Raw genomic sequence first — 13,138 nt, 5'->3', positions numbered from 1 at the left:
AAAGCTAACTAAACTCTGCAATGAAGTCACCATCAGGTGGAGAGGAGACATAACATTTTAATTCCTAAGAGAAAACTTGATAAAGTCATGTGAGGCTGAAAACGAGGCCACTAATGAAATAATTTCTGGGGAGTGTCTGGACCTATTACACAGAAATGAAGAAGGCCCATTGGAAGCTATGTGAATAATCCATCGCTGGTAGAGGATAAAAAGAATTCTCTGAAGTTCTCAGGCAGACTTGAAAAGACCCACTGGGGATCTGGAGCTTGGGGCTATTGAAATTCTAGAAATGTTCACAGCCCTTTATCCTGGGGCTGCTGAGGAAGCGTCCGACCATGTGACCATCAGGATTTTGCTGGCATGTACCCTGTCCTGGGATGTTTTTCTTTCATATGATCCCCATCTTGACAGCAAAGCTGCCTTCGTGTTCAGGGCAGAGGTTCGGGCTTCATCCATGGTTTCCCCATTAGCATCACGTCCCACACCCAGAATCTTATAAGTCCTGGAGAGTTGATCCCTAGAACGTGTCTTAGTTGATGTCCCCCCAGTTCCATACACGACCTTGCCCCACCCGCCTTGTCTCCTGCATCTTATCCTCTGAGACTTCACCTGCTCCCACTCAGCTCCTCTCAACTTGCTGTTCCTTCTTCCATCATTTTCCCAAAGACTTCACCTTAACTGTCAGTCCTCAGAAAGGCTTTCACTGATCCCTGTTCTACCTTAGAATTAGTGTGTGTAGATACATGCTGTGTGCTAAGTCACTTCAGTCATGTCCAACTCTTTGTGATCCTATGGACTGTAGCCCACCAGGCTCCTCTGTCCATGGGATTTTCCAGGCAAGAATACTGGAGAGGGTTGCCATGCCCTCCTCCAAAGGATCTTCTCAACCCAAGAATGGAACGTGCGTCTCTTACTTCTCCTGCATTCCCAGGTGTGTTTTTTACCACTAGCACCACCTGGGAAGCCCAAAACATACTCACACATATAAACACACCTGTATTATGTTTACACACTTACGCATATATGCACACCTCCATACCTAGAGATATGTATGCACCCCTGCACACTCACACATACTCATTCACATCCACACATACCCCACCCACTTACAAATCCACACAAACTCTTCATGTTTACACACACACTCTTGCACATCACACACACACACACACACACACACACAGAGTCTATCACATTGCCCTGCATCCTGGTCCTCAGAACACACATCACCATCTGGCGTCACCATGTCCATGGTTCCATCACTTGATCACCATTGGTCTTGTCCACTAGGACATCATCTCTAGGTCTGACCTGTTCAGGGTCTCCTCCTCAACGTCTAGAACTTTCCCTACCATGTGCAGGTACTCAATGAACATGTATTGGATGATGAGCAAGGCTTCATCTTCAATAAGGTCCAGAGGCTGTAGCAATGACCCAACTCCTGGGCAGGGGCCGCGCCATACCCACTGATCACTATCCTTCCCCCACCCCCAATTCTGCACCCACCACACTGATCACAGTGCCCTTAGAGGTGTTAGCACAGACCCGTCCCATCCTTCCCAGGCCTTGGGCTCTGTTTCCTCACAGAGATAAGGGGTGAAGTCACACCTGCCTCACACACCAGGGTGAGGACCTGGTGCTCCTGACACCCAGCCAGCTCTCAGCTGGGCTGTGTCTTCCCACACGCCAACCTCCAGCCAGTTCCCAGAGTCTGCAGGATGGTTTTTGTGGGTTCTCTCCAGCCAGGGAGTGTGTGACATCCCTGTGGTAACCCATGGAAACCACTTGTGTTAACTTATAAACCTGGAGACTGACCCATCAGTGGCAGACGTGGAGTGGTTCTGTGTAAAGTTCGAATGTGATTCTGAATGTTTGTTTTTTTTTTAATTTAGTCTTTCCTAAATGTATCACTGCAGTGTATGTCTTTAAACATGCCAAGTCCTCTCTTAGGCGTATATAGTGCCAACAAATGTTTTATTTTTTGAGTATTTAACTTAATCAAATAGTGATGTATCCCTCCTTCCAGTCTTATTGACCTAATTTTAAGTATAACAGTGGTTCGTGGCACCTCTTTGAGCTTCAAGCCCCTGTTTATAAATGGTGACTGCTCCACTCAGAAGTGAGAACACTTGAGTAAAAACACTCTTGAACCATGTTTATTGGTTTTGAAAACCATTTGAGAACCCAGAGGTGAAATTAATGGACAAAAACCTACAATAAGATTCTATGACTTGAGGAGAGACCATTGAAGCAAAAATAAGATACAAATAAAGCTTTAAATAAGATTAAGCACATTAGAACTAATAAAATAGATGTACCAGAGTCAAATAATAAATACATCCTAATCCATGCAGGAAGAGTATGCTATATAGGAAATTTGGGTTCCGGCTCCGAGCCCTGGAATGCAAGATAACCAGACAGCGGCTAAGCCCTTGCAATAGATAAGCTAAACGTGGTTGTGAAGGAACCTGCGTCTGCTGTCTGAGACTCCCAGTCGATTGTAAGAACTGCTTTTGAGGGATGCACACAAAGGTTTGCAGCTGTCACACGCAACCCCCACCTCTCAGTTTTAACTAAAAATCACAGCCCGTTTTCACCCATGCCTCAAGTCAATCAGGGACTGACATGAGTGCTCCACAGTCACCCCAAGACCCAGGCAGCTGCTGCTGCTGCCAGTCATTGTTCTAAGAAGGAGGAGCTCGACAAGGGGGTCATGAAAGGCTGAGCCTCAGACCTTTCTGGAGGTGGGTGGAGGTCTGAGCACTGTGTGGGCTCAGCCATTGTCTCTTGGGTTTCCTGCTCCATAACTGCGGATGTGGATTCTCCCAGGCAGCACGGAGGGCGGGTGCAGACCATCAGTCTGGGCACTTTCTCCACCTGAGGACAAACCTGTCACCACAGGAGTACCTAGCCCACCTCATGTGGACGCAATGCTATGGGGGTGTCTATATCCGCATCTTAGATCTTACTTCTAAGAGTTGTTCCCACCAGGGTCTCTCATCTTTCCCAGGCTGGCTAAGCTGTGGGCAGATGGCTCAGCCCTTCCTGCCACACAGGGTCCCTGGGTCTCTTCTCTCCGAAGCAGGAGTGACAAGTTGGTACACAGTAGAGGGTGGAAACTTTTGACCCACTGATCCAACTTCCAGAATTTATCCACAATAACTTATGTATGCAAAGGTACATCTACAGATATTTCACAATGGCAATTATATCCTGTATAAACTTATAATGGCAAAAATATCCTAAGACTCCAACAGCATGTAATTGCTTAAATATAAGAACCTGGTTATCCATTAGATAAGACAGCAGGCCCCACTGCCATCAGAGGCTCCAGGGAGAACCCGGGGGTCCAGTTACTTTTAAAGACTCCTCATGGGACTCTGGGATCCAGAGGACAATTCCTGCTGCAGAAGAATGATTTGATGTCATTAAAAAGCTACATTCTATTGATACATTTAATTGTTATGGAAAAGCAGGTACAATAAAATGTGTGTAATCAGAACCCATTGTCATTGAGATAGATGCACACACAGGTATGTGTGTACACACTCAAACTCATACACACAACCTGAAAAACCACAGAATATTTATCACTGTTGTCTCACTGGCAGAATCATATTCAGTTCAGTTAAGTTCAGTCACTCAGTTGTGTCCGACTCTTTGTGACCCCATGAATCGCAGTACACCAGGCCTTCCTGTCCATCACCAACTCCAGGAGTTTACTCAAACCCGTGTCCATCGAGTCAGTGAGGCCATCCAGCCATCTCATCCTCTGTCATCCCCTTCTCCTCCTGCCCCCAATCCCTCCCAGCATCAGGGTCTTTTCCAATGAGTCAGCTCTTCGCATGAGGTGGCCAAAGTATTGGAGTTTCAGCTTCAGCATCAGTCCTTCCAATGAACACCCAGGCCTGATCTCCTTTAGGATGGACTGGTTGGATCTCCTTGCAGTCCAAGGGACTCTCAGGAGTCTTCTCCAACACCACAGTTCAAAAGCATCAATTCTTCGGTGCTCAGCTTTCTTCACAGTCCAATTCTCACATCCATACATGACCACAGGAAAAACCATAGCCTTGACTAGACGGACCTTTGTTGGCAAAGCAAAGTCTCTGCTTTTTAATATGCTATCTAGGTTGGTCATAACTTTCCTTCCAAGGAGTAAGAGTCTTTTAATTTCATGGCTGCAGTCATCATCTGCAGTGATTTTGGAGCCCCAAAAAATAAAGTCTGACACTGTTTCCACTGTCTCCTCATCTATTTGCCATGAAGTGATGGAACCAGATGCCATGATCTTAGTTTTCTGGATGTTAAACTTTAAGCCAACTTTTTCACTCTCCTCTTTCACTTTCATCAAGAGGCTTTTTAGAATCATATTAATAGGTGATTATTTTCCTTCCTTTTGTTCATCAATAATTAACACACTTTCTACAATGATTATGCATTTTTATAATAAAAAAGAAAACATTTTTCAATGCTTATCATCCAAACAGAGTTGTTAGCTCTTGGATGCTTGGGGATGGATATAAAAGACGACAATGACGATGATACAACAGAACCAAAAAAAACTATTTTAGCACTGATTACAGCTATGGAAATTGATTAGAGTTGGAAATTAATTTAAATATATTAGTGTATCTGGAGTCTAATATTCACTGGCTCATTTTTTCCCCATAATCCCTGATCTTGAAACTTCTGACTCAAGAAAATACTCTTTAAAAATTCATAAATGCAAACAAATAAATAGATGAGCTCCCTAAAGCTTGATTCATTGCTCAAAAAAAAAAAAAAGTGATATGGAGATTTCACACACAAAGCAGCAGAAGGCTTTCAGCTGGCCAGGAAGACTGCACAAGTATGAGTGGGAGGTCTGAGGACTCACCATAAGCTGGTGAAGCCCAGACCCATTCCCCGTGGAGCAGTGTGGTAATGAGAGAAAGTGCTGAGGACCGGGGACCCCAGACGGAGGCTGTGGTGACAGTCCCTGCAGCCCTGCTCTCCTGCCCAGGCGCTGCGCTTCCCCCAGCAGTGCTTAGACTGAGAATTTGTGCAGAGGCCACAGGGAGGATGGGAGGGGCTGGAGGGAGAGTGACTTTCTGAGTCCAGGCTGACCAGCAGTTGGGAGGGGACTGAGCATCTTTAGATGCGAATGAATGGAATAATAGGGATCCTTGGTTGCAGCCTTCAGTTTCTAACCAACCTTTGGAAGGTAGAAGGGAAACCACTCTGAAGACCCAGAAAAGGCTCAGAAAACCTACTTCAAATATGAACTCATCCTCTGGACCCGTTCTGGGCCTCTCATATCACGATGGCCCAGTTTCCTGCTGTGGAATGAAGCCCGCAGGAGCAGCCAGGTGAGGGGAGGTGATGGGTTTCCTCCAGGACCCACATCACTGCAGAGCCCCTGTTCCCCATTGACCCATGACATGAAAACCCTCTCTGTTGATCTCTTCTCCAGCAGCTGCTCCTGTGGGCAGAGCCAGGCAGGAGCTACCCTGGGTGGGACGGTGAGAACACTGGGGTTGAGGCGTGAGGCAGAGGAGTTCTAGGCCCCAAATGTGGTCAGGGAGTTGCATGTACCTGGCATCCCCTGGGAGGCCGGAAATACAGAATCCCAGGCCCCAGCATCAGTATCTGCAGTGTCAGCGGCCCCAGGGGACTCGTGAGCACGTTGTTCTCTGAGGAGCTGGACAACGGCTGCTTTGTCCAGTCAGCACAGCACAGAAGGAAGAAATGCACCCACTGTGGCCGCATCGGGTGGGGCAAGACAGCGGTGAGTAACTACAAACCACAGGCCACAGGCGCTCACACAAGACAGAAGCTACTCTCCCTCACAAAACCCAAGCCTAGAGAAGTGTGGCCGGGGCTGGCAATATTGTTCATGGTCATAGGGAAGGAAGTGCCTCTGTCTTGTTACTAGGAATTTCCCAATAGCTGATTCTTCCTCATGTTCCAAGATGGCTGCTTGAGCTCCAGCCCCCACATCTACATTCTGACTAAAGCCACTGTCCTTATCTGACTTGACTCTCCCAACCTTCTCAGCCACCTCCAAATTTGGGGACCAGCTTCACACAAAGCCATGGCACCCATAGCCTGTGTCCTGGGATGAGTGCTGGGAAAGTCAGAGTAACTCTTCCATCAGGGCCAGGTGTGAGCATTCTGTGTGTCCCATGTTCCCCATCCCATTTGGAAAGAACCTGCCCAGTATCCATCTATAGGGCTTCCCTGGTGGTGGCTCAGTTGGTAAAGAATCCGCCTGCAATGTGGGAGACCTGGGTTTGATCCCTGGGTTAAGAAGATCCCTTGGAGGAGGGCATGGCAACCCACTCCAGCATTCTTGCTGGAGAACACCCATGGACAGAGGAGGTTGGCAGGCTACAGTCCATGGGGTCACAAAGAGTCAGACATGACTGAGCGGCTAAACACAGCACAGCATCTATCTATAGGATCCAGCAGGGAGAGAAGGGAGAAAGTCAATACACTCAGGAAAGCTCTCTCACCCCAGGGAATCTGTAAAACCAGGAATAGAACCTGGGGCCAGGGATGCTTGCTGTTTAATCGACAAACACAGCTTGAAGCAGAGGAAGCTCCAGAATATCCATTTATGTGAACAAGCTACACAGATGCAGCCATCAGGCCATTAACTCGTTTATCTGGACAGACTCCATTTGGTCCATTACTCTTCGTGATGAAGTCTCCTTCAAGAATGGCTGTCAGGCTGGAGGAATGGGCTTGGGGAGATGACAGGGCAGCATCTGAGTGGTGTCCCCGCCCTGTGGACTACAACTCCCCTCAGCCCTCCCTCCCTCAGCCCCAAGCAAGAGGTACACAGGGCCCTTCCTGCTGCTTGGGGACATGGAGGGGGGCCCAGCTGTGGCTGCCTTTGCAGGATGCAGACTCTGCATGCTGGAGTCTTTGGTCTAAGGTCTCTGAGTCTGCAGGGAGGCGATAGAGAGGTCAGGGGGTTGGAGGAGAGACAGCATCTTCACCACAGCCAATGTGCACTTGGTTAAGTGACAGAAAAAAAAAAATGGCAGCCAGAAAACAAGGAGTCATAGCTCACTCCCATCATATTATCAACAACAACCCTACTTTTCACAGGAAGTGCTTTATCAAAGCCTTTTTCCATCTGGGGGGGGCGGGGGGGAAGAGCATTCTTGACTTCCCAGCCCACTCTGGGCTTTCTATCTCCCCAGAGAGGGAAGAAATGCTCTATCACTAGAGAAACAGTTGTGAGAGTCACCTCCCTAGACATAGACGCTCTAAAAGATGGAGATTTATCATAATGTTAGGGAACATGTTTCCTACCTCATGTATTAACATCACAGCAAAAAAGAGCCAGTATATTAACACGTTAGGTTGAAAGTGCTGTAAGATGCAGGCTCTACGAGGAGTACTGTCCATAGGGAAAGTTCAAAGTCAAGAGTAAAGAAGGAATTGAAGCTCAGGCACCTAAGCTATACTGAACATTCAACACAGCTCAGCTTCTAGTCAGATTAACACAAATCCTTACACTAAATACCTATTTACCCCAGTTTCTAATACCCAGTGCAAAGACGTTTAGCTTTCAATAACAAGAAAAAAATTGTAAGGCAAGTAAAACAACAAAAGAAGCATCAGAACTAGACCACATATTATTACACAGTTGTTGACAGGAAATGTAAACTAACCATTGTTAATGTTAAGAGGGCTTCTCTGGTGGCTCAGAAGGTAAAGAATCTACCCACAATGCAGGACACCCGGGTTTGATCCCAGGGTTGGGAATATCGCCTGGAAAAGGAAATGGCTACTCACTCACACCACTTCCTGATTTGAAGACTTCCTAAAAAGCTGTAAAAAGCTGTAGTAATAAAGACAGTGTAGTATTGGTAGGAAAAAAGCAGACACATGGACAATGGAACAGACAAGAGATCCCAGGATGAAAACCACACACATACAGTCAACTGATCTTTGACAAAGGAGCAAAGACAATTCAAAGGTAAAAGGAAAGAGCCTCATATGAAGGAGACTGGCCCCACTGGATGTCCACAAGAATATTGATGGGCAAAAGAATGAGTCTTGACTCAAACTTCAAACCTTATACAAAATTTAATCTTTAAAGGACTGTATACTTAAATTTTCAACTAAAACTATAACATGTCTGCTTTCTCCAAAGGAGACATACAAATGGCCGATAGGCACATGAAAAATGCTCAACGTCACTAATTACTAGTGAAATGTAAATCAATGAGGTATCCATCACCTCATACCAGTCAGAACGACCATCATCAAACAGTCTACAAATAACAAATGCTGAAGAGGGCATGGAGAAAAGGGAACTCTCCTACTGTTGGTGGGAATGTAAATTGGTGCAGCCACTATGGAGAACAGTATGGAGGTACTTTAAAAAACTAAAAATAGAGCTACCATATGATCCACCAATCCCACTTCTGGGTAAATATCCAGATAAAACTGTAATCTGAAAAGAAACTTTCACCCCTATGTTCATAGCAGCACTATTCACAACAGCCAACACAAGGAAGCAACCTAGATGTCCATTGACAGATGAATGCATAAAGAATATGTGGTACATATATACAATGGAATATTACTCAGCCATAAAAAAGAAAACCGATTAAAATGAATAGACTATATTTAACACCCTGTGACAAATCATAATGGAAAAGAATATGTTTATGTATATGTATATATATGTATAATTCAGTTACTTTACTGTACAGAAGAAATCAATACAAAACTATAAATCAAATACACTTCAATAAAATAAAAAAATCTATAGCATGCCTAGAAGAAAATATACTAGGAAATCTTTTCAAACTAAGATTTGTTAAATATTTCTTAGACATAACACCAAAAGCATAATTGACAAAGATAAAATTAACATATTTCACTTTATCAAAATAAAGCATTTGCTCTGGAGAGACATCATGGCAGACAAAGAGTTTTCTACCATCTTCCCTCCAAAGATCATCAATTTAGACAACCACCAACAGATGAGAAAGCCTTGTGGAAATCCAGAAGTCCAGTGGAGAGGTTCCAGGTACTGTCAGAGGAAAACAATGTGAAGTTGGATGCTCTGAAAATGTAGAAAAGCAGTTTCACTTTACCCACATTACTCATTCCCTGCACAACTTGGGGCCAAGAGAGATCTTCCTGGACTCTGATTTCTCCCACGGGGTAAAACGAGAGAGTATGAGTGAGCACCTGGCTTCCCCAACTGTTGACGCTGCCAAAGACTCACATCTCTTTCATCCCATGCAAAATGCTGGGATGTGCTGCCTTACCAGAGGGCAGGGAGCAGGCTGGGAGAACAGCAGACAGGGCTCTTGCATGAAAAAGACACAGACTCCAACACATTATAGACTCCATCAGGAGGCTGGACCTTAATCCCCAAGCTGGCCGACAGGAACCCTCAGTGCTCCATGAATCTCTCTCTCTCTCTCTCTCTTTCTCTCTCACACACACACACACACACACAGAACCACCACCGTGTGGCAGGTGCCTCTGTACACTACCAGCTGCCCCAAGAGTAGGCTTTTGAAAGACGGCTGTGAGCATATGCAGAAATTCGGCCTGACTAAGTGAGCCTGGGCGAAACTCCACAAATCTCAGCAATCAGCACCACCCTTGGGACAGCAAAAGGAGGCTCAGTACTCAGCCCGGAGCTTTGCCGGATGGAGAGAAGGTCTGTGAGCTTAAGAATTCTATCACAAGAGGGAATAAGATGTATGCAGTAGGTGTGTCCATAGAACAGGCCTGAGAAAGCCTCAGAACATTCACAGCTGAGAGACGGTATCACCAAAAAAAAAAAAAAAAACAGACAGAGGGCTCAAACAAAACTGGAAATTAAAGAGGGCACATTACAACCAATACCACATAAGTACTACAGAACACCACAGACTTGTAAGAGTGTATTATAAACTACTATATGCCAAAAAATTGGAAAACCTAGAATAATGAATAAATTCCTAGAAAGATACAACCTACCAACACGGAATCATGAAAGTACAAAAAATCCAACTAATATTAAGTAATGAGGTTGAATCAATAATCAAAAACCTTCCAAAAAAGAAAAGCCCAAGACCAGATGGTTACTGGTGAATTCTACCAAGAATATAAAGAAAAACTAACACCATCCTTCTCAAACTCTTCTAACAAATTGAAAAGGAGGGAACACTTTCAAACTCATTACAAGGCCAGTATTACTAAGATATCAAAGCCAGACAAGGACACTACAAGAAAAGAAAACCACAGGCCAATATCTCTGATAAATACAGATGGAAAAATTTTCAACAAAATACTAGCAAACTGAATTCAACAGAATCTTAAAAAATAATAATAATACACCATGATTTATCTCTGGGATGCGAGGATAGTTCCACATATTCAATCAGTAATAGGATAAACCATATTAATAGAATAAAAGATAAAATCATATTACCATCTCAATAGACACAGAAAACTCTTTGGCAAAATACAATATTCAATCATGATTAAAAACTTAACATAATAAAGGCCATACTTGACAAGCCCACAAATAACATACTCAATAATGAAAGGTTGAAATCTTTTCCGCTAAGCTAGAAACAAGACAAGGATGCCCACTCCTACCACTCTTATTCAACACAGGAGTTAAATAACACTGGAAATCCCAGCCAGAAAATTAAGGCAAAAAAATAAATAAATAAAAATCATCCAAATCATAAAGGAAAAAATGAAATTAGGATTTTCAGAAAACCCTAAATATTCCACCAAAAACTGTTGGAACTAGCAAATGAATTCAATTAAGTTGCAGAATACAGAATCAATGTCAAGGAATGAATGGATAAATAAATGTGGCATATAGACAGATAGATACATGTGAATATATATTACACACAATGAATATTACTCAGCTGCCTAAAGAAGGAAGTCCTGCAGTTTGAGACCACATGAATGTCCCCAGAGGGCATTTTTCCATGTGAAGTAAGTCAGGCAGAGAAAGATAAGAATTGTATGATCTCACTTACCAGAAGAATCTAAAAAAGCCAAACTCATTGAAACAGGGAGTATATTGATAGTGCCGGAGACAGGGATGGGGGCAGTAGGGTAGGGTGTTGGGAGTAGGTGAAATGGATGAAGGGGATTAAAAAGGTACAAAGTTCCAGTTATAAAATAAGCAAGTCCTAGGAAAATAACATACAACATGGAAACTGTAGTTAATAATGTTCTATTAGAATATTTGAAAGTTTTTGAGAATAGATCTTAAAAGTTCTCATCACAAGAAAAGAAATTCTGTAGCTACATATGATGATATTAATCAGACTTGTGGTGGTGATCTTGCAATGTATACAAATATCAAGTCATTATGTTGTACACCTAACAATATTATAATGTTGTATGTCAACTGTACCTCAATTAAAAATAATAATAAAATTAGAAAAAAAGACCGGAAGCAGGAACCTAGCCAATAATGAGAACAGAGCACCACCTCTACCCACCGTGCCCCCCCAACCACGCCCTACAGCCCAGGACTCACACCCAAACTCCCCAAACATGGTGAAAACAGAGTTGAAAGGCCAATCGCAGCCCAGAAAAACAGTCCTCTGTGTCTGGACTCCAAGTTCTGAGGCATCTCTGCAGGAAAGACGGCCTGAGAACACTGCTGTAAAAGGCAGGTCTGTGGGCTCTGGCGGAAGGGACGCGGGGACCCGGAGGGCATCAGAACCCCTCCAGGTCTGCGATGGGGCTCCACCTCGAGGCATCCTTTCTGGGGCACCCTGCCCCACCCACTACACTCAGGCCTCGTGACTGATGGAGGAGGAACATCTGCAACAGAAGAGGCAGCCACGGCACCCCACCCGGCCTGCACCCGCCTCCTCCAACACCCCAAGAGAGCTGGAATGGCACCCCGGGTGCTGACTGGTCTCCAAGATGGACCTAAACCGCGAGCGGGGGGCTCCGGCTCACGCTCGCGCAGTACAGGGGCTGCGGGGGCATCATCAGACTCCGACCCTCAGCAAGCCCCCTTCACCTCAGCCGTCGGAGCACCTTTACTGAGATGCTCTCAGAGCACAGCGAGGAAGAACCACAAAGAAGGGAAACCTTTCCCCTGTCGAGTCAGTGCGTTCATCCCCCGCTTCTACCAGAAAGAGGAAAAAGCAAGCCCACATGTGCCAGATACCTCAGCCCCAGAAGTGAGCAGAGAAATGCAAATCATGACATTTCACACACACTAAGTTGGTGATAAAAACACTGATAATGCTCTTTGCTGGTAAAAACATTTGGAAAATGAGAATATTAATAAGCTATCATTGGCAGTGAGAAATGACTCTCAATATTTTGGCAAAATGTTTCAAGAGTGATGGAATTATTTACTCTTTTTGAAGCAAAAACCCAATCTTGAAATTTTAACCTGGATAGTAATGAATATAAGAAAAAAGTCATAAGCAGAAAGACCTCAAAGACACTAATACCCATCAATCTATAGATAAAATAGATATAAAATACATTAAATGCATGTATAATATGAATATAACTAAATACTTATATCTTGTACATAATATAGAGGGGTCCTTGGTGGCTCAGCTGGTAAAGAATCCATCTGCAATGTAGGAGACCTGGGTTTGATCCCTCGGTTGGGAAGATCCCCTGGAGAAGAGAATGGCTACCCACTCCAGTATTTTTGCCTGGAGAATTCCATGAGGAGCCTGGAGGGCTATAGAAGCATAGCAATCATTGCATTGTATAATAGTGCAAAGTTTTGGTAAAATATAGTATGCAATTAAATGTTTATGTATATACATTATGATTATGAATAATACCTAGTAATATGGAAAACAGTTTAAGAGAATACATCAACTTAATTTTTGTTATATTATTTTTTTATTTATTTGACTGTGTTTGGTCTTAGCTGCAGCACATGGGATCTTCCGTTGCGGCACATGGACTCTCTAGCTGTGGCACACAGGCTCCAGAGTGCACAGGCTCAGTAGTTGCATCACGAGGGCTTGGCTGCTCCACAGCATGTGAGATCTTAGTTCCCCAGCCAGGGATCAAACCCATTCCCCTGCATTGCAGGGTGAATTCTTAAGCACTGGACCACCAGGGAAGTCCCTACAGTATATCAGTACATCAAGTTTAAAAGCAGATGTCTGCACAGCAG

The sequence above is a fragment of the Cervus elaphus genome, chromosome 5 (genome assembly GCF_910594005.1).
Source record: "Cervus elaphus chromosome 5, mCerEla1.1, whole genome shotgun sequence".
Classification (NCBI taxonomy): domain Eukaryota; kingdom Metazoa; phylum Chordata; class Mammalia; order Artiodactyla; family Cervidae; genus Cervus; species Cervus elaphus.
The sequence above is the reverse complement of the archived record's forward strand: the minus strand, read 5'-3'. Positions refer to the sequence as shown.